This window comes from Mauremys reevesii, linkage group 5, assembly GCF_016161935.1.
Source record: "Mauremys reevesii isolate NIE-2019 linkage group 5, ASM1616193v1, whole genome shotgun sequence".
In the NCBI taxonomy this organism is placed as follows: Eukaryota; Metazoa; Chordata; order Testudines; family Geoemydidae; genus Mauremys; species Mauremys reevesii.
Window position 1 is genome coordinate 47,565,278 of NC_052627.1, and position 23,146 is coordinate 47,588,423.

The 23,146-nt window shown below is 38.7% G+C and overlaps 2 long non-coding RNA genes across 5 annotated transcripts in view; one reads left to right on the top strand and one right to left on the bottom strand.

Annotated features, from left to right (window-relative positions):
• Positions 1-3,960, top strand: part of LOC120406685 — a 103,520-nt gene extending 99,560 nt beyond the window's left edge. For all 4 annotated transcript variants that reach the window (XR_005599478.1, XR_005599476.1, XR_005599479.1 and 1 more), the window contains 2 exons: positions 2,205-2,261; positions 3,706-3,960. This is a non-coding gene — a long non-coding RNA (uncharacterized LOC120406685). The remainder of the gene's footprint in view (positions 1-2,204; positions 2,262-3,705) is intronic.
• On the bottom strand, positions 179-22,970 carry LOC120406686. Its single transcript, XR_005599480.1, has 3 exons — positions 22,861-22,970; positions 20,945-21,050; positions 179-807 (listed from the first exon to the last, which is right to left on the bottom strand). It is a non-coding gene; the product is annotated as an uncharacterized LOC120406686 (long non-coding RNA).
• Between the last annotated feature and the right edge of the window lie 176 nt (positions 22,971-23,146).

A 23,146-nucleotide genomic window follows, 5' to 3' on the forward strand; every position in this document is an offset into this window, starting at 1 on the left:
TTCTATGTACATTATATATTTTCTCAGTTGTGAATTACTCTAACAAACTGCTGACTTGGTACATTTTAACTCATATTCTCCCCCGCCCCCATGCTAAAATATTTATATTAAAATAAAAATAGTTTAAGAAACACACTCTGAATAAAAAGTCCCATTAACCACCCCCTCCCATGTTATCCATGCTACTATTATAATCTCTGATATCTAAAAGTGAAATGACCTTTACACGTATTACGTCTTTTTTCCTCCCACCAATTGTACTGTTTAATATTTCACATTTAATTCAACTTAGTCAATAAAGCTAAACTGGCTTCAGTTTTGTCAGTGCACCTTTGTTTATTATTAGTTTAATTCACAAGTAGAAATAGGTGTTGTGTTTAGTTTTCTAGACCTACATGGAATTACTTTAAATTCATGTGCAGTACTGAAGCTACTTGAATTTGTGCCAGCGGTGCAAAATGGCTCCCACCAGCCAAGGAGATTGTGGAGTACAAAGGTGGCATAAATCTACCTGTTTGTCCTCCCGCATTGGGTCTTCCACTAACTGCAACTTGGACCAAAGCTACAGTTTTTAAATAGAAGCAGGGCAGTGTAATTCTTGCAGATAGAGGAATTTCTAATGTGAAAACCGTATTGGAATTTGGTGCAGGGCTTCTAGAAGCCAAGAATTGTTCACCAAAGCAACCTGTTCCACTGACAGTTCTGTGTCAGTTATTCACCAGTCTTCTCCCTTTTTATGTAGTTTCCTGCTTCCTTGTGTCAGAATCATCCCTTGTTGTGCCCAGTCTCAGGGTTCCTTTGCAGTCTCTACAATAGATCCAATCAAAGTGACCAATTAAAAAAAAATACTTTTGTAAAACAAAACTTCTTATTCAGCTCTATCAGACCACATGTAGAGATGGACTAACATTATATAACTGAGGAAATAAACAACATTTGGCTAAAATGTCAAATTCCAAACACGTTATAGTATATTGATGTGCTCTAAGTCCTTATATATTCTTGATGGTTAAATCATGAAAATTTAAATGTCTATATTTGATTATACACCTATCCCTTCACTCTTTGTCTTCTTAGATTGTAAGGTTGACAGGACTAGGACTGTGTCTTTGCACATGGTTGCACAGCACCTGGCACAAATTGAGCCCATCTTGACTGGGGCCCCCCTTCACCACCACAATTTTAATATTAAATAATATATATCAGCCAAACAGTATACCCAAAGGTATACTAATATGTATTAAATATTTTCCATTATGGATTGCACCATCTTGTCATACATGGACTATTTCTCTGTGAAGTGGCACATGTGAGACTATATTTTTGGTCACATGATGCAGACTACAAATTAGAATGAGATATGCCTTCTGAGTTACTGAAAAACATACTATGAAATGCTGCAATCACTTCTCATGTTACATACATTTAAGGGTAAAGCAGAAGGAAGACCTTTATATCTGTCACTGATAACACTTAATTTATGGAAGAACTAGTGCTTTATGTTGCTACATAAAAGGCTCATGTCTGAGACTATCTTGAGATACAATCTGCCATGATTATGGAAGATCTGACGGGTAAAGGAAGGGTGTGCTAGTTCAATACTTGCATGGGAGATCTCCAGAGAGTGCATTTAGGTAGTACAGGAAATGATGGTGGTTCTTTAGCATGTGGCTTTCTTTGTCTCGTGATGGACAGGAAAATGTGGACTGTATTAAAAATAGTAATGTTATAAACATGCACACATAGGCCGTAATCCTTTGCTTAATTTAGGCCTCTAAAATAAATCAAACAGCTGATGTTTCTGTGTTTCATGCAGATAAGATGCAGGTTAGGCTAGGCTTAACCACAAACTCTTCCTAAGAGTAAAATAACTCATTTACCTTTTTATTTTATACACTTTATGCCTATACGGCCCTACCAGAGATACATTAGATCAAGCTATAATATTTGCTACACTATAAGTTTATTACTAGACAAAATAAATCTAAAAGATGTTAATTAAGATTTAAGAAACTATATTGAAAAGAAAGCTATCTAAAACATTCTGGAAGAGATCTATTAGGTTTCAGAAAGTAGTGAATGAAACCAAAAGAGTATTGCAAATAGTTTAGATCATGCTATCTATTTTGAATAAAGTGATCATAAGAAATATATGTAACAAACTTTTAACAAAATTATTACAGGGCATTTGTTTTATATTATAGATGCTGGTGCATTCAAATAGTATGTTAAGAAGCTAATGTGAAGTAAAAATCTTTAAGGTGAGCCTGACCAAAATGTTATAAGGCCTAAGTGACTGTAAGGAGTGATTAACTGTGCGGTGTTACCTGTCCTCGGAACTAGCCAAGAAATGAGCCCAGACAAAGGTGAACTTGAGCAGCACTGAGGTTTGTTTATTGATGTGAGATGAGCTTGTCTAATAAAGCTATACTCACACACACACACACACACACACATCAGATTCATGCTGGCCGGCTGCAGGTGTGGGCATAGATTGATTTTGATTTTGCACATGGCTGAGGCTGGCCAGGCAACAGCTGCCTGGAGATCGGCCTCAAGCGAGAGTCCCTTCGGATCCGTGGAAGGGCTCTATTGCTTGTGTTCTGGTCCCCAGATGAGCGTGCTGTTACATTTCTTTGTTGGTACCTCTGACCTGGCCACCTGTCTTGAGATTTATACCTTCACCAAGATAATACCATGGTTCCATAAAAGGTGATATTTGTCTCTTTGTTTTGCCATTCCTTACATTAATTGATTATGTATTCATAAGCATGAATACAATTGACTATATAGAGCAATGCAGCTTTAAGAAAGCATCTAACATCATTGGGGACTTCCCGCTGCTTGTGACTTGGTAACGGCATAGCAGGAAACTGTGTAGACTGCACTCAAAAGAGCAAATGGGGGCGGGAGGAGTGGTGCATCCGGCTACAGTTGGCAGTTGTACACATAGAGTTTAACATATTTGATCCTACTAACTTTGTTAATGAAGAGTAGGGAATAATCAAGTACTAGTACTAGGTACATACAGCTGTTTTGTTGGTGATGGACCAAGGAAATGAATCAAATGACTTTATATGGTTGCATGATAAACATGGAAAGAACCATCAAGAACTGTGATGAGGCATTACATAAATGCAATCTACAGACAGTTAAAAGAGCTGATCGGACAAGCACAAACCCATGCTAAATTTGCCAAAGAGCCACATCACAGGGGGGCCCACAGAAAGTAACTTGCAGAAGTTGGTTGTTGACCACAACTAAGCCAGGAGATGTGCAATGTATGTCCCAGAATACAGAGTGATATGGCCTAATAGGGCTTAAACAAACTGGCACAAGAAGTTTTTCACAAAGATATTATAAAATTTCCAGGGGCAATGTTGTGAGAAGCCATAAAGGAGACATCTGGAATTCTCATTGGATGATGAGAAGGGACACAGCTCATCCTCTAGTTGAAGGTTTCAAATCTTTGTCAGTAGCATGGGTCATTTTCTGATTGGCCCATATCAGCCTTGCCAAGTAGCAGAATCAGGCTCCACCAGCCTCATGTTTGTTCAACACATTGGTCCCTGATGTTGAAACATCTGGACAAGAGCGAATGTGAACAATCCTCTGGCCACTGAGAATGCTCCTCCATTTTGAAACAACTAAAGTTTATCATTGACAAGCATCCTATTAACTTTGTTTGTTTGAAATCCTTTCTAGGGAGACTACTGCAAAGTCCAGAGAAAGAATATGAATACAACTGTCGTAACACCTTAAGTGAATTACCTGAATGAACATCCTGCCTATCTTGAAAAAACAGTCATTGCAACTGTGAAGTTGAGCTGGAAAGCTCACCTTCATGCCAGTTCCAATTGATAAGTACAATTGACTTTTATGCATGCATTTTGTTTATCCAAGTGACAACTTGGTTATGGTAAGCTAAATGCTTCTTATTTCAAATGGGCCTGGTAATTTTTTTTATACATTTTAACCTAAACCACTTACTATTAAATACTGTGGTCCATCTGAAAAGTGGCTGCATTTCAGTGATGGTTGAAATTATCCTTATATATCCTTACTTACCTCTCAAGAGTGTTTTGAAGCATAATTAATTACTTTTTTCTGTAAAGCTTTGCAATGTTTTTAATGAAAAGTACTATAGAAATATGAAATATAACTGCTAGGTTTTGATGGATTTATTTTGCCTAATTTTAAAGCTGATCCTCATCAGTTGAAAGTTCAACTCAGACTGAACCATTTACATATACATACACATATTTCCATATTCCACTCCAGAGAAAGAGACTGAAAAAAAAATCAGAGTGAGGGAAAAAAGAAAAACGTAGTGGAAACATGAGATGAAAATGTAGCAGAATGAGGGCAGAGTGAAATACAGAGAGATACTGTGGAGATTAAAAAAAAATCAAAAAGTGGACATTTTCCATATAAGAATAAACCCATAAGTCAAAATTCCTTTCTTGGTTAGATGGGTGTAAATTTGGAGTGGCTCCAGTAAAACAGAATTGAGCTCCTTAATTTTGAATTTCCTGATTTTGAAGTTAATATCCCTGTTTCTTAAAAGGGAAAAAAAATGCTGATCCCTACTAATTTTATTGTGTACTTCCACATTTGAATAGTATATGTGAAATTACACAGATGAATAGCAAACCAAAACACTGGATGAGATCTTGTTCCCTTTGCTCACATGATCAGGGTTTACAATTATATCCCTTAACCTTATGTCTTTGAGTATGCTCATGGATTTACTTTCAAAATATGATAGTCTCACTGACTTTATTGAGACTACTCACACAACAAAGGTAAAGAGAATCTAATCCTATATATTTTTCTTTCCAGTATCTCAATAAAAAGTATAACTGTAAATTTAGTCTAAATGTATTGTGCATGAAGAAAAATAATTTTGTTGCTTATCATTTTAGGGGCTTTCGAATTAACCTGAAGATTAATATTTATTGAGGACTAACCACTGGAAATTTTCAATTTAATAAGTTCAATGATTTTTGAACTATGCACAAAAATAGTCTTAATTCCTTCTTACTGCAGAAAATATATAATTGGTAAACCTTACATGAGAAACGAAAGATAAGTGAATTTTGCTCCAACTTCTTTCTTCCCTTTCATTCTCCGATATATATTATTATTAATGATTGGAATGGAGTTCTGAACAGAACCTTAACTAAAGTTTTCACTACTGGCATACACTGTCATCACACACTTGTTGAAAGATCGCCTTCTAGTCAATTGATTGAAGCCTTGATCTGACAAAGTAGTTAAGCATATACTTAGTTTTAAGATTATACTTAACATTAAGTATCAGTATAAGTGCATTTCTGAATCAAGACCTTTAGAGTTTGCATTACATTCTCATAGGTCATTGACAGGTCTGTTGTAACACCTAATCGCTGGACTATATAACCATATCATGTACACAGAAAGAAGAAAGGCTTTTCAAAGGATATAATATTTAGAATGTATATTTTACATGTTGGGACATTTGAAAAGATGCCTACTTGTCTGGCAAAGAAACAGAACAGCCAGGTAAAAAGCTGAGCCAGCAATCCAATCAGGTAAACAACTGAGTTAGCAAACTAATCTTAGTGCTTGGCCAAAAAAGTATTTGTACATTGTATAATGAATAACTTTGTAACCATGTACTTAAGGCAAGCACTTGCATTTAACCATATGCTATGCCCTGTTTCAGTGGACTGATCATTCACTGGAGCAGTGAATTAATAACATATTTCTTCAGTTCAAGAGTCTGTGAACCTGTGCATTCTGGGTAGTGGGGAAAAGAACTGGTCAACACATGGGAAAATAGTTGGCCCTTCAGAGCAAATTCTACCATCTCCTACACATCCACAAAATGGCTTGGGTGCAGTGGGAATATGTGATTTTGCAGCCCAATAGGGGTGGGATTTAAAGAGATTTTGTGTGGGTCCCTTAGAGGGATCAAACTGGGGGGTGGGAGGGGGAGGACTAGTAATAGTGTTCTGCCCACTCGTGACACCAAAATGAGATGTCACACAAAGTGTATTATGATGATACTATAAATATAATTCCTATATCCTCTAGAGTATGTTTGATTAATAGAAAAATAGTAGAATTGACGCTTGCATTACCATTATTAGGCATCAGAGTTATATCCAGTTAAGATGAATGAGAACAGCTCTAAGGGATATGGAATGTTATTTCAAGCTGTCTGCAGAGTCAGGCAGATAGTACTATATTGATTTACATTCTTCTTACATTCTCATATTTGTAAGGGTTTCTTCAAAGCCATAATAGCTAATATGTTGGGTGTTAGTTGTTGTTTTTTTAAACAAATGATCTCCCATTGCTCAGATTCTGAAGCACACGATAGCAGCCACCAGGGCAGTTGGCCTAACTTGAGCTATATTTTTTGTCAGGATGGAGATCCTTGCACTTAGCTGAAAAACAGGGTGTGAAATAGGCCAGGGATAGGACCTGTGCATCTGTGGCTATGTGCATCCACTAATGATATACCTTTGCATAAAAAAAAAAAGAACTATAGATTTCTAGAAGAGCGGGAGGAAGCAGTGACAGTATCAAGCTTAGGTAGTAATAAGTAAAAGTCAGATAAGACAAGGGAAAGGAGGATTTTCTCCATGATGAAGTGAAGAGTAAAAATCTGACTGGATAGGATTGTGAAGTCCCTGATATGTATTCTAGTATGGGGCAGGGAGGCTCAACCTACTATGCTAAAAAATTAAAAATGAAAAAAAAAACAACCCACATTTCCTTCCAATAGAATTAAATTTTACTGCTGGATCTGTGCTGTTTCTCCATACATTGTATGTATGGAGATATGACAAAGCACACACTGTCCTTCATTTGTAATTTGCTAATTTATATCTATAATTAAATTCACCAACAAAGTCATCTGATTTTGGAGAAATATAATTATTCTACGCTTTTCATACAATTTAATGGCTTGAATTGGACTTATTTTTGCAAACTTGTTCAGTTTTAGATGGCTCAGTAAATACGCCTAACAGTTGTGGGGCAATGTGATCTGATATACGAACCTTGCACTAGACAGGAAGAAGATAAGGAGTTGATCTCAGTTCAAGTATCCTTGCCCAGCCACACCTGCAAGGAATGTCAGGCTTGTAGGAAGAATTCCAAAGGGGAGAAGCCAAGTTTAGTAAGAGGCAGCTCTGGGAGGAGGCCAGACTTCTAAATCCTTCAGCTCCTGCAGAGAGACCTAAGGAAGGACAGAGCCTGCTCTCATGTGATCGACTGTCTGAGCACACAAAGAAAGGCAGGATAGCTGGAACATAAGCAATGACCTCAAAACACATTTTGCTGATAGACTGGAGGATACTGAGCTGGACTGCAGCTTGTCTAAGGCTCATTCAAGGAAGAGTGGCTGGTGGCTTGTTTGGGACTGGTTGTCCCTTTTCTGTCTTCTACTTTCTTTGTTTCCTTGGAATCCTGCAAGATGTAAACTCCAGAGGATCTCAGACAGAGGGCTGAGTTTCCATCTTTTGAGTGGTGATGCTAACTGCCCAGACCAGATAAGGAGAACCTGAGTGGGTGCATGGCCCCATCACACCCCAGGGGTGTTCTACAGAGACACTAGGCCCTTATAGGGAAGCTATAAAATATCTCCATTAAGAAGCCTAATTAATATTTTTATTCTCACTCTGTCAGTTAATATATCATACCTGTTCTAAGTAGACCACCTAATGCTTGAAATCCTATCTTTAGCATGACACACTGCTCTGAGCTCCTGCTCACCTTCCTTGAATATTGATGATACTGCTATAAAGAAAAGTCCATTGTCTTTTCCCTACACAGCCATTTAGTCTCCAAAGCCACTTTCTTTCCACCACAATACAAAACCTTTCACAATCTGTTTCCCCACATGCCTATTTGAAGACTGTTTCCCACCATTCACCATCTGTCTGTCCTCCACTATCTCTCAGCCTCCCTAATAAAGTGTGTGTTGAGGATGGCTTCTCAGAATGAGGCTCACTGGCAAAAATCTTCTTTCCAGTACCTTGAGGCTCTGGAAAATTGTTATCCTGGTTTCTATGAAGGGCCTCAGGGTTCCTCTCTACTCCCTATAACACTAGTAAAGGACAGGCATTAAAAATACTCTTCTCCTTGAAGGGAACATAAAAAGGTAGGGATTCTCTCTCCCCTCTGCATCAGCAGCCTAGAGAGAGGGAATGATGATGAACTTTCCTTCCCCTTCCCCTTTTGTCAGAAGGGAAGTGTAGAGACACTGATTACTGAGACTTAGCAGTTTTTCTAGGCAAGTAAATGAGACCTCTGACCTGTGATCTCCTTCTAACAGGGCAGGTGGAGCCTGTGAAGGGCGAATACGATCTCACACTGTGGCCCATGATGAGGATTAGTTTGCCAGACAAATGATTGACTCCTGGAACCTGAAGGATGTTTGCTTGATGCTAATTCTTATTGGAAACAGCAATATTTTTTACTGTAGTTTCTTCCGACAATAGAAATTATAATATTTTCCCAATGCCACACTACACAGTTGACTGTTTTTGTATTTCATAAACTTTAAAGTTTCTTAAACAGGTCAGCCTGAAAAGCAGGGATATCATTTTAATAGCTACTTCTGAAAGCCTATTATGCAGAGGGCATTAATAAGTGAAATAGCTAAGATGGTTTCCTGTTTCTGGATCTTAGATGTATTCATTTATCTCATGATTGAAGTTGGCAGTATTAAAAACCAACTGTGCATGGGGCCAGTTGAATTAACAATAGGCAGCAATTAGATTTGACCAGACTGGTTGAGGATGTTCATATGTTTCTGTCAGCTCACACTACTGAATCAGTTTGTGTTAGAATTAAAAGAAAATGGTGACACAACAAAAATACTTACATTTTCATGTTCTGTAAGTCTAAGGGAAAATTTATGCTAATCACATTTCATCTTCTAAAGTTGTTTTGTTTGTGACAAGAAAAAAAAGTCACCTGTATAAGAAAAGAAATTGCCTGTTTCTGCTTCTATAGGAATTTTACTCCTTGGCTTGGTGTGACTGAAAGTATTTGAACACACTAGAGAATTTGTTCTGATTATTTAAGCCTGCAACATAATATTCCTGATAGTGCTTTGGTAGGTGGACTTTGGTGAATTTGTCTCTGAAGCTTAGGGAACTCTCCAGCTCTCTCTCTTTGAAGTAAACTCTATAATCTTTCAGAGGGTTTGCCTACACTTCCAGAGCTGCAGGTGCGTGACCACAGTGCTTAGTGAAGATACTACCTTTGCCAACAAGAGAGCTTCTCCCCTCAGCATTGGTAAGCCACTTCTCCAAGAGGTGGGAGCTATGTCAATGGGAGAAGCCCTCCCATCCACATAGAGCTGTCTACACTGATGGTTAGGGTGGTACACAGTGCTCAGGGGTCTGGTAGTTATACTGACATAAATGTGTAGTGTAGATCAGGGCTAATTTACACCCAGGTTCTTTATTATTCTTCCAAACACTAGAATGGGGTGACACATGGGACTGATTGAATAGGAAAGAAGGGAGAAGAAAGAAAAATAATGGAGGTGGTGAGATGGCTTGTTCCAGCAATGCGTTTGGGTGGTGCTTTGAGAGGGTTTAGTATCTACGAAGAAGATCTAAAAAGGTTGGGTTTTTTTTTTGGAGGCAGCTAATGCTCAGTAACGAAAAAAGTCTATTTTTGTAGCTGATGCAAAATCTGTCACACTGTGGCACTGAGAAAGGAAGGTGAAACTGATTGTAACATTTTCATTTTGGTGTTATTTATATTAATCAAAAGGTATATTAGCTGAAAGATATAGTTACCAGAACCTTAGCCAAAACCCAGGTGAAAAATAGCCTACATTTGCAGAAGGTTTAAGAGGCTTGTTTTCCAGTTGTGATATTGGAACTATGCTATACAAATAGTTTGGAATTACAAGTAGGTGGGAGCTGCACAGCAAGTTATTGAACACAGCCTTTTCTAACACATCCGTGTGATATAGACAAAACACATAGTCTCTCACATATATGCCCTTTTCAAAAGTTGAGACTAGAAACCTGTTCCTTCAGCTCCAAAATCACAGGCCTTTATCTCTTAAGCTAATGATGACCTTAGGATCTCCTCCAGCTCCTACTGCAGTTGAATTTTCATTGACTTTAAAGGGAGTTGGATTGAGCCCGTAATCGGCAATAGTAAGGTATGTACCTATGGACCAGCCACAAAAGGTCAATGTTAAGAACACACTACATTATGTATTTGACCCACAGTTGGATAAAGCTCATCTGACACATCAAAGGCTCACATCAGTTAAACTTTCAAATCTAAGAGTTGGGCTGCAGTTTAATGCATCCACTACAATTAATTCCCATCCCCTGTCTCTCACACATGTGTACAACTCTGGTTTTACAGCTCTATAAATAGTAGCCTCCACTATATGTTTATTGATCTACACACTTTAACTTCTCTTTGGCCCAGCCACTAGGGATGAACATTATACAAGTATACACACAGCCAATATATTACACTATAGGTAAACTGAGTTTTGTACAAGTACACTGAGTATTTTGAAAACCACTAAGCCACAGTGTCTGGCCCAGAGAATCATTGATCAGCATTACTCCCATAAAAAATTCAGAGTTTAAGAACACCTTATTGCGGACTTCCATATACCTTGGCTGTTTGCTTTTAATTTTACATCAATGTCAATCTATTTGTTGTATTTAAAAAGGTACCTGTCACAGTTTAGAGCAACTACAGCTGTATTTCCTCTCCATGGTCCCTCAAGGACACCCACTCTTTGCTTCTGACTCTTCAGCTCTCTCTTCTCTTGGGTAGAGACCTCTTTCTCTCTCTCCCCATCTTAACTAGGGTTTTTCCAGGCTGCATAGTTCCCTGCCTACACTGTTATATTCCCAGCAAGCCAGACTGCCTACACAGACCAGCATCTGTGCATTCTTTCTGTTCAGACAATGAACAGCTGTAATTGCCAGCAGTTTTAAGGTACCATACTTTCTAAGCAAGCACATTTATTTTTAAGGTGAAAGCATTACAGAGAAAACATATTATAACAATAAAAACCTACACAATCTTACCAGAGATTACCACACAACTCCAACAAGGCTCTGGTAAGGAGTCACTCCTTCAGACTCCACAAGGAAGTCTCACCTTCAGAACAGAATCTCCTTTATATGGGGTAGACCTTTGATCTTGGTCTCATATAACAGGTCGACATCGTAATTAGCAGATAAAGGCCCACTTCTCTTCTTCAAAAGGCTGGGTTTTTTCATAGCTAGGGGAGGGGGGGACCAATATTTCCTAGGAAATCCTTAAGTATTTCCCAGAAAATCCACTTTACACGTATTGTCCCAAAATACCATGTTTGTCTGTCACATTGTTCAAAATAGTCTTTTGATCATCCAGTACCACTATAATACATAACGTTTCCTTTTAATAAAATGGAATCCAACAATATTTAAACTTAATTCAGTAAGGTTTTTCAAGATTATTGTAGGAAATTGCTCTGTTGCAGTACCTATCACTATGTTGGCTAATATATAGAGCAGTGGCACAGTTTCTCAGTGTTAACCACCAAAGAACTCTCAAATAAAAGACGTTCGGCTTCATTCATTATCAATTGCCACCATCACTCCAACAAACAAGTCTCAGGGGATGTTCTGGCATTGCTGGAACCCTCTTGCCATACAGAAACATAGAAAAAGAGCTGAAAGGGACCTTGAAAAGTCATCAAGTCTAGCCCCCGCATTTATGCAGGACCAAGTAAAGCTGGACCATCCCTGACAGATGCCTGTCTAACCTGTTCCTTAAAATTTCCAATGATGGGGATTCTACAACCTCCCCTGGAAGCATATTCCAGAGCTTAACTACTCTATTCCTGGTATCTAACCTAAATCTCCCTTGCTGCTGCAGAGTAAATCCATTACTACTTGTCCTACCTTCAGTGGACATGAAGAACAGTAGGTTGCAATCCTCTTTATAATAGTCCTAAAATAGTTGAAAACTGCTTTCATGTCCTCCCCTATGCTTCTTTTCTCAAGACTAACCATGCCCAGTTTCATAGAATCGTAGGACTGGAAGGGACCTCAAGAGGTCTTCTACTCCAGGCTCCTGCACTCAAGGAAGGACTAAGTATTATCTAGACCAGGCCCCAGTGCATCTAACACTGGCCCTGCTCTCTGGCTTATTTTGGTGTACCCCCGGTAACCTGCTCTTGGCCCCCCGTGGGCCCCAGGCCCCTGGTTGAGAACAACTGATCTAGATCATCCCTGACAGGTGTTTGTCTAATCTCCTCTTAAAAACCTCTAATGACAGAGATTCCAAAACCTGCCTAGGCAATTTATTCCAGTGCTTAGTCATCCTGACAGTGAGGAAGTTTTTCCTAATGTCCAACCTAAACTGCCCTTGCTGCAATTTAAGCCAATTGCCTCTTGTCCTATTCTTAGAGGTTAAAGAGAACAAATTTTACACCTTCTCCTTGTATCAACCTTTTATGTACTTGAAAACGGTTATCATGTCTCCCCTCAGTCTTCTCCAGACTAAATAAACCCAATTTTTTCAATCTTCTCTCATAGGCCATGTTTTCTAGACCTTTAATCATTTTTGTTGCTCTTCTCTGGACTTTCTCCAGTTTCTCCACATCTTTCTTGAAATGTGGTGCCCAGAACTAGACACAATACTCCATTTGAGGCCTAATCAGTGCAGAGTAGAGCAAAAGAATTACTTCTCGTGTCTTGCTTACAACAGTCCTACTAATACATCCCAGAATGATGTTTGGTTTTTTTTGCAATACTGTTACCCTGTTGACTCATATTTAGCTTGTGAGCCACTATGATCCCTCAGATCACTTACCACAGTACTCCTTCCTAGGCAGTCATTTCCCATTTTGTTTGTGTGCAACTGATTGTTCCTTCTTAAGTGGAGTACTTTGCATTTGTCCTCATTGCATTTTTCTTTATTTAACCTTTCCTTATAGGACAGGTTTTCTAAACCTGACATCATTTTTGTTGCTGTCCTCTGGACTTGGTCTCCAGTTTGTCCACTTCTTTCCTAGAGTGTGGCACCCAGAATTGGGCACAGTACTCTAGCTGAGACCTCACCAGTGTCGAGTAGAGCAGGACAGTTAACCTCCTATGTCTCACATAGGGCACTGCTGTTAATATGCCCTAGAATTATGAGAGTCTTTTTTACAATTATATCACATTTTTGACTCATTCAATTTATGATCCACTATAACCCCCAGATCCTTTTCAGCAGTATTTTCACCTACCCAGTAGTTCCCCATTTTTTAGTTCTGCATTTGAATTTTTCTTTCCTAAGGGAAGCACTTTTCATTTATCCTTTTCAAATTTCATCTTGTTCATTTCAGATCAATTCTCCAATTTGTTAAGGTTGTTTTGAATTCTAATCTTGTCCTCCAATGCGCTTGCAATGCAGATTGGTGTCATCCCCAGATTTTATAGTCATACTATTCACTCCGTTATCCAAGTCATTAATGAAAATATTAACTAGCACAGGTCCCAGGACTGACCCTGAATGTGTTTCAGGTAAATATGTTTTAAAACTTATCACCAGAGTTTTCAGTGCTCAGCACTCACATTTGAGGCCATATTTTCAAAACACCCCCACATCTAACAGCTCCCACGTGACACTTTTTTTCCCCCCAAAGTTTTCTAAAGCGTTTACCACATTTCATTCTGAGCTCTTTGAAAGTCTGGACACTTATTTTAGTACCTAAGTGAGTGCAAAGATATCTTATGAAAATCTGATGGAACATATCCCTGGATAAATTAGCAACTCTTTCTTAAAAATTAACATAGAATCATTAGATGTTCCATAAAAGAGGCAAAACTAGAAACTGTGAATTAAGGTTTTTTTCATAATAAAACCTTGAAATTTCATTTTTCATTTATTTATTTTTTTAAGAAAAAATCCCAGGTTAGACTACCTGTTTATCAGCCAATGAAAGTTTGTCTTCATAAAGTATTGTTTGTAACCTAATATGCTTGCTTTGGTTGCAAACAACCATCTGCACAGGTCTGTCAGCCTTAGAGATCTCTAGCTCGACTACTTATGTGCTGCCATTTACAAAGAAATTATTATTTAAATTTGTCTCCAGTCTCTTACTATTCTTCTCTATATAAAACTGATTTATATCTGTTTTTGCTTGTAACATTCAGAAATACGATATGAGGAATGACGTGGGTAGGAAAGCATTACAGGTAAACAAAGCCATGGCTAGCTAGGACTACAGAGTTGACAATATTGTTCATATCCTGGCCACTCAGAACTTCATTGAGGCAGTGGTGACAGAACTCTCATCTTCTAGTGCCAAAGGTGCTCAGATCCTACAATATTTGGCACAGAATGGAAACCTAAAGAGATTCAATTCGACCAGTGGTAGGCAACCTGTGGCCCATGGACCGTATGCCGCCCCTCAGGGTAACCTGATTTGCTGATATTAACCGTCTACAGGCACAGCCCCCGCAGCTCCAATAGCTGATCACAGTTCGCTGATCCTGGCCAATGGGAGCTGTGGGAAGCGGCAGACCGCAGGGACATGCTGGCCACCACTTCCCACAGCTCCCATTGGCCAGAAACGGTGAACCACAGCTATTGGAAACTGCGGGGGGCTGTGCCTGTGGATGATCAACATCAGCAGAATGTCTTGCACCCTGCAATCACATTACCCTGATGGGTCGCATGCAGCCCCCGGGCAACCCACCACTGAATTAGACAAACAAAATCAAAGTCCCTTATCACTTAACATAAAGAGAAAATTTGCATGATGCTAGATGCATCATGCACACCTGAGCCCAGATCCTGCACGTGCTTAATTGTACGCTTATGAGGTCAAGCACATGAGTAAGTCGTGCAGAATTGGGGCCATAAAAATTTGTATTCTGTCCACTAGAAAGAACTGGCTTACATACACACTAGTCAAATCATTATGTACATCTGTATCTATCATGGCCTTAGACATAAAGTGGGATTTTCAAAAGTATCTAAGGGATTGGATACTCTGCTCCCATTGAAAATCAGTAGGAATTGGCATCTAATCTGCATTTCCAATTAAAGATTTTTATTACTCATAGTGGTAAGCACAGTTGCTATACTGATCTATGTTACGTCTGCTACAGAAATGATGAGGAAACCTGTTCTGGATTGGAAAGCAAGAATGAGACATATGGCAAATTCAAATATGTATAAATAAGGCTGTGCATGTGATCGTAGGTATGGAGTAAGTACTGACTGCATTTGTCAAAAGCACAGAAAATGAAACTGTCCACAGCCAAGTACACACACTAAAATAATTAGTGTAGATTATAAATACTGATGACTGTAGAGCACAGAAATACTGATTTTACTTTTCAAAGTTATACACCTTTTCACACAAAGGTCAGAAGTGAGCTCCGAAAGAGCCTCTTTAAAAAGGTATGTTTATTAACCACAAGCCTAGTAAAAAATTACTGTAATTGGTAAATAATATGTTCATGCTCATGAGACTGTACATAACACAGCAGCAACCTACCATAGATAGCACCTGCCAGTTAAACAAGAGTAAATCAGTAAGTGGTTCTGAATCCTTTTGTTTTTAACTAGAGAATGTAAACAAGGCAACTGATAAATATGGATTAGCATCAACTAGATTTAGCTGTTCATCTCAGTAGTGCTCATTTTGTTAATGTTAGCCTTCAGGTGAACTATTTTTTCCTCCCCATATTACCACAAAACAGAGTCATTTGTTTGCAGTTGTAATTGCTGAACCATTTCAAGTACTATGGTGTTAATAAACAGTCGACTCTACAGGTTTAATATTATATATTAATTTAGAAGAACTTTGCAGTGGTTTGTTCCAATATAATTTATGAGGTAATTGTAAATATTTTACATCTCTACAAGATATCAACCCTTGTTGATATCTTTTTGTTAGTAACAATTTGTTAGTAACAATTTGTTACTAACAAAACAATTCTGATTAATCCTTTATAAATTATTATTACAGTATTTATACATGATACACTAATGTAAAGTGCTTCTGATTGTCTGATTCAATAAACAAAACTGTTCTGTGCTACATATGTTTTCAGGAAGTGGAAATGTTCTCTTAAACAAAGGCAATACATAATCACACTTAAAGGTCTGACACTAATGTACTGTAAGAAACACTCCTGGTTCCAAATTCCCATTGAGATGCTGAGATGGCTGTGTTGTGCAGCTTCAGTAAGCTGCTCCATGAAGGTTATATCACCAGCCGGTCAGTATTTCCAGTGTTGGCATGTTATTCACAGAAGTACCACTTTAGTTCCCATTTATTTGGAAGCCTACAGCTACCCCTTTCTCTCTTCTTTTGAAAGGTAACCAATGTTCCCACAACTGTTTGGGCTTCCTAAAAGATACAGTAAATGCATTCTATATTTAGTTGTTACAGATGAGGTTCAATGTAATGTGATTATTTCCTTTTATGTCTACTGAGGCTGGCATGGTAAAAATATCTACTTTTTAAAAAAATATATCCTAGGAAGGCTCTAGTATTCAGTACTTTAATTCATTGTAGCTGTTCTGATGGAGGAAGTCAAAGAGAAATAGAAATATGCATATGTGGGATTTACATGGTTAAATTTACATAATTTTCCAAAACACTGTTAGTTCTTTGGGATCTAGTCTGAGCCCATGAATATATTAGACTGATCAATAATTATTCTATTTCAATAAATGCTTTCTTTTGTACTTTATAAAATGTGTGTTTTACATTACTTCAAATTAATGCTTTTCCTAATAGAGAAGAGACATAGGGGAAATCTCCTGGATTCATGATGATCTGTTCCTGTAGCACCAACCACTACAGTAAAGAAGTACACTGGGAATAATGTACATTTTCAGAAATAGATCACTAGGAGGGATTGTTTTGTATTATTGTTAGACTAAAAGAAGGTGACAACTTTGTATTAGACAGATTTCCTTTTAAAGAGACTCTGATCTCCTTCAGCAGGCCTGGGTGACTAATAAGAGAAAGTATCAGAGGGGTAGCCGTCTTAGTCTGGATCTGTAAAAAGCAACGAGTCCTGTGGCACCTTGAAGACTAATAGATGTATTGGAGATGCATATGCTCCAATACATCTGTTAGTCTTTAAGGTGCCACAGGACTCATTGTTGCTTAATAAGAGAAAGTTAGTTGTGTGCTGAAACACTCAAAGTCAAGAAGAACAAGTTGAGCTTGTGTATGGGGTTAACTCTGCATATGTATGTATTATGTTAAACTCTGTCATTAAATAATCATATCACTTCCCAAATAAAAATACAATATGATTTTGTTTCTAACAGATCTAAATATTTCAAATATACCCTGTTTCCCATATGAGCTGGCAGGTATGCCTATACTGATACTGTTTAGCATCTCTGGTGAACCAAAAAAAAAAAAAGACAACATGATGATATTAGACCCAGGAAAGTTTTGACTTTGACATAAAAGAGGGATTAAAAATTTAATGAAGGAAAATTCCATAAATTAATCCTATAATTATTATATTTGGAAAATATTATATTTGAAACTTTCATTTAGCCGGTAATCAGTTTCATGAAAATGTGATAAAAAAAAGAAAAGAAAAAGAAATTGCAAAAATCCTAGTAATGGTTGTCTCTGTTTCCAGATTTCTTCTACAAGTGGCACATTTACTGTGTATACTTAGGATTTGATTTTGACAACCATACTCATGTTGAATAGTCATAGTGAAATCAATGAGCCTACTTGCAGAACAGGGCATTACTCATGTTAATAAAGGTGGCAGAATCTGGCTCCTAGAGGTTACTGCAGCAAGCTTGAGTGTATATGCAAAATGAGACAAATGAACAGTGGAAAAGCTAAAGGAACAATTAATAGGAGTTGCTAAATTGTCTGTCTTAATACCTCAGCAAGTGGACTGGGTGCTGCGTTATTATAGCATGGCTCTCTAGTTTAATTTGCAATGATTCAAAGTGGAAACAACAAAGTGAACAGTATGCCCCAACAATAAAAAATGTTCATTACTGTTAGGTGAAAGATTCTTCCAGCAGGCTTCTTAGGACAATCTATTTGAGAGAATCTGAAGCCAGAGAAATAGTTCCATATTAGGCTTATCTGAAACAGATTATCAAACCCTGGGTGAATTTGGTTTCTCAAAACCCAAGCTAAGGTTTTTGGTTTCGCAAATCTAAACAAGTAGTAGTTTGGATTTGGGTTCCTTTTTATTTAAACTTCCATAATTTGCATCTTGGATAGAAAGTTCTATTTTGATACATCTCTAATACTAGATAGTAATTCCCTGATGAGTATCCTGTTGCAATACTATTCATCATTCCATTGCAACTGAATTCATGTGAATTTCCTTGTATTACTCTCGTCATAGTCTTTACATTAGTGGCCTCTCTGTGTTATCCTGTTTTTATACCAGTTATCCAGAGAAACATGCATATCTTCAGGGTCCTGTTTACTTAACAATACCTCAACTTGGTTCAAAACAATACAATACTGGTAGCTTAATATATGCTCTCCTTGAAAAGAAACTGTTATAAAAAATGTAGATTTTCTGTTAAGCATTACCTTCACCTCAAGAAACAGTTTTCAATATCATAGTTGATAAAATAATTTTGTTATGGATATGGAAATGTTAGACTCTGGAGATGCCTGTTATTTCCCTAAGTTATTACAAATTTTGATAAGATTTTATTGATTAACACCACAATAACAGGTTAGACAAATGTTCGAAAATGCATTGGTTTGCTTGTATTTGTATTTTTCCTCTCCTTTCTCAAGGGCAGCAGAGGACAAGATCATGCTTATGACTGTGAAGTGTTTTGCAGCATGAATGCAACGAGCTTGGGATGCTCAGATATACTACATGATTTATACCAAATTATATTACCTGTATAGCTAAAGGCTTCATTGTTGTAAGGTAAAGATTACAACTCATTAATCATTTAAAAAAAAAAGATATAAATGCATTACTGTTTCAGGACAAACAAGGGCATAAGCACCCCAGAATCAATACATATAATTAAAACTGTTACATGTTACAGTCATTAGTTTGATTGTTTCATAGGTTAAAAGATGACAAAGTTCCACTGGCATAACTGGATCAGAATTCAATGTGCCTGTTTACAGCAACAGAACACCCTAATAATAAAATGCAAGCCTATGTAATAGAAACAAATGAAGTGTAAAATAAAATAATAGAAGAACATGACAAGTAAATGCTTTCTGCAGTGCGGTGTTCTTGGAATAGAGTACATCGTAAACAAAGAGTTCCCTTCTTGTTTGCTAATTTCATAGAGGGGATATATCTGACTTGTCAGCTACCCGTTTAATGATATTTTTGTGTTCATCTGGTTTAATACATATAGTCAGATCCCAAGTTCAAGGTTTATTAGCCACAGTAAGGTGTGCCATGAAATGGAGAACTTCAAAAATATGATGATTCAAAAGTTAAGGCTTTTGTTGTGACCAGGTTCCTTGTCCCCAGATACAACTGTATAAACGGAACTATATCCTTTCACAACTTCCATACAGAGGCATAGAACGCATTGGGAAGTGACATGGAAGAACAGGGCACATCATTTCTGGCCTGTGTTTTGTTCAGGAAAAAGTGAGAAGACTGCAGACAAGTAAAGGAATAGACCAGCAAAGATGCCAGACTACAGAATCTGTGGAGGAACTGCTAGTTGTCTTGGAGAAAATTACTCCTCAGCTTTTCCTCTACTCCATTTGTTACGTACCAGGGAGGCCGGGGGGGCTCTCCCAAGGTGCTCTGTAAGAACAAAGCCGACACACACACTGTGAATTATTGGCTTTAATGAAGGTAAAGTGACACATCTGCAACGGGGACCCCAAACGTTGCTGTTACTGAGATGGGAACCCAGCGCCCTGTAGCTCGGCCTGGGGTGAAGTCCGAAAACAAACACAAAGCATGCTCATTTTATACAAACAGCAGCAAACCAACTTATACATAATGCAATAGGAACTCTCCACCCTCCGGGGTTGCCCCCCTGGCCAACAGCCAGGGGCTTGCCACACAGCAGTCCCAGCTGGTTACGGCAGGTTAAAACTAGCATGCCGTGTCCTCCAATAACCGGAGGCTGAGAAAGCGAAACTGCCTAAGCTAAGCCGTAACAAAATTTTCCGTGGTTCCCTAGCCTCCTACACCATTTGAGGGGAATTTTCCTTTCCCCTCTGGCTGCAGGCAAGGTCTGGAAGTTCTTGCTTATATAGCTGCAAGTGCTTATATAGCTTATATAGCTGCAAGTGCTGTTACAGTTCTTACATTACTATGCTGTGGGAAAAAAGGGTATTGTTCTCAGCAATCACCATTTGCCTCTACCCATTTAACACTGGTGAAGTTATGTTAATGGCTTTCTATGGCATTTTCTAAAGGACAGCCATTAGATCAAATGAACAGATATTCACCTAGCAAAATGTAACATTCAAATATTTATGAAGAAATGAAATTACCAAGTTTGTCATCAATTGCATTGGTAAACAAGCCTGCCTGGGATTTAGATACATAGGACAATCTTCTTTTCCCAGCTTGGTCATTCACCACTGCAAACAGACACCTGAACTGGTGTCACTACAGAAAATTCTAAGGCTGCAGGGGTTTTGGCTAGGAACAAGAAGAGTGGAATAAAACACCTAAATGAGAGAAAATAAAGCATGATGTTGAATTCTCTTCAAATCTTATGACTGCTCAGGAGTGAGAGGGCTCTTGGACCTTTATCTCACTCCCCAACTTCAACATTCTCCTGTAGGGTCAACCATAATCTGTTTGAAGGCCTGGCCACAGGGAGAGTGTATTTGTGCATGACAAAGTTGCAGCAATAGTCCTGCACTGCTGTACATCAGGAGATCTGTTCTTTCTCTCTCAAAAGTGCTGCCTACCAAATTTTTCTCACTTCCCAGGAGAGATCATACCTACACATGTAGGGTGGGCTTCACAAGTAGGAGATCGGCATTGCAGGGTCTTGATTTTAGGTGCCTTGCCTGCTGGAATTCAGTCCCAAATCAGGTGCCCAGGTTCCTATACAATACATCGGGACAGTTAGGTGACAAAGAATGGAGTCACAAAAGCCAGTAAGCTGAACTGAGCGCCTCCTAAGCGAGCCAATCCAAAATGCCTAGGACAGAAGCATGACCTACGCCCTTCCCCTCAAAAGGTGCTTAGCTGGAGGGAAGCACCTGTCTCCACCTGGGATACACAGCTGTGAATCCTCTCCTAGAATTACAAAACTAAACCTGGACAGTCCTTTTCAAGAAACAAAGAGGGGGCTCGTGTATTCCCCTAACAACAGGGCTGTGATAAATGAAGGGGTGGGAGGTAGCTCCTTTTTATGAACACCTAGCCAGTCAGTAGCTATGAAACCCCTCCTAGTAGCTGTTCTCTGATTGCTCTACCTGTAAAGGGTTAAAAAGTCTCACTGCTATGCATAGGTAAAAGGAAATGAGTCCTGTCCAAAAGAGCCAAAGGGAAGGCTAGAACTGTCTAAAATTGGAAAAATGACTCCCCTTTTATCTGTCTCTCTGTTGTTGTTCTCCTGGAGAGAGGGGACAGGGCAGAGCTATGCTGTAAGAAGCTTGGACCAGGTATGAAAAATCATTAGTATCATACCTAGAAACTCCTCATTTAAAACCCCAGATATGTTGAGTAGACCAGGAAATGTCTAGGAAGACTCAATTAGGTTTATTCCTTTTATTTCTTTATGGCTTGTGGATTCCTCTGTGCTAACCCCAAGTGCTTTTGTTTCACTTGTAACCTTTAAGACGGACTTCAAGAAAGCTTAATCCTTGTAATTGTGGTTTTTTTAAATCTAGCAATAGCCTGACTTACCAGATGTATTTTTCTTTTTTCATAATAAAATTTACCTTTTTTAAGAACAGAATTGGATTTTTTTTGTGTCCAAGTAGTTTGTGCACATTTTGTTTAAATTAGCTGGTGGCAACAACTGATTTCCTTTGTTTTTCTTTCTCAGCTCTTCCCTGGAGGCAGGGGGAAAGGGCTTGAGGGTACCCCCAGGAAGGAATTCCCAAATCCACCTTCCTGGGATCTCAAAGGGGTTCTGCACTTGAGTGGTGGCAGCATTTACCACTCCAAGGTCAGAGAGAAACTGTAACCCTCGGAGTTTAATACAAGCCTGGAGCGGCCAGTATTAATTTTTAGAATCCTTGCAGGCCCCCACCTTCTGCACTCAAAGTGCCAGAGTATGCCAGTTGTTCGGTCTCCCACCTCCCATTTGAAACTGGGTCTCCCACATTATGGGTGAGTGCTGTAAACACTAGATTCAATTATTAATGGTGGGGGCAGCACCCCCTCCTCTTGACATTTTGTGAGGTTTTAAACATATTCTGAGCACATCTACTGGGTGAAGCCTGAAGGCAAGAGAGGTGGGGGAACTCCTACTCTGTGAATCCAGATAGGGCTTAGGTAGAAGTTAAGTGCTGAGCTGCTGTTTGGTGTCAGGACTTAAGTGGCCAAGCAGATGCCCAGATGCTGAAATTTAGGTGCCTAAGGAACTTTAACAGCAGCAACTGAAGCATGTTGGGACATCAGGCACTTCTAGGTTAGGGAGCAGCTGAGCAGAGATTTTGTGAATGTCATCTGGCATTGACTTAGGCACCAAAGTGCTAAGTAAGATACCTACATCCCCCTTGTGCATCCCTCTCATAATACCTCAACTATCTTCTCTTGAGTGCTATTTCTCTCCTCCTTCCTCCATATAGCTTAGCTTTGTAAAAGGCTATTAACATCTCTTGGTGTGGTCTTTCTAGTGGACCCAGCTTCTCCTAACTGTCCAGCCTCAGTTTTTCAATCAGATCAGTTCATGAACCCTCACTTTAAACAGAGTCTATGTCCTTCAATTCCAGGGCTTGCATTCTCCTATCTTCTGATTCTTTTCTCATAGGTAGCCTGATGCAGAGCTATCACTCATTTATTATCTCAAGCCTTTCTACCTCCTCTTCCTGCTCTAATCTCTCCTTTTTATAGTAGGTCTTGTTTTCTCTATTGGTCACAGCTGAGGGTGTCTGTCTATATGATTGGCAGTTCTGGCAGCTGTGTGGGAGTGTGATCAAGGTGCTGCCTGTCCTCAGTGTGGGGTTTGTAAACCCCTTTACAGAGGC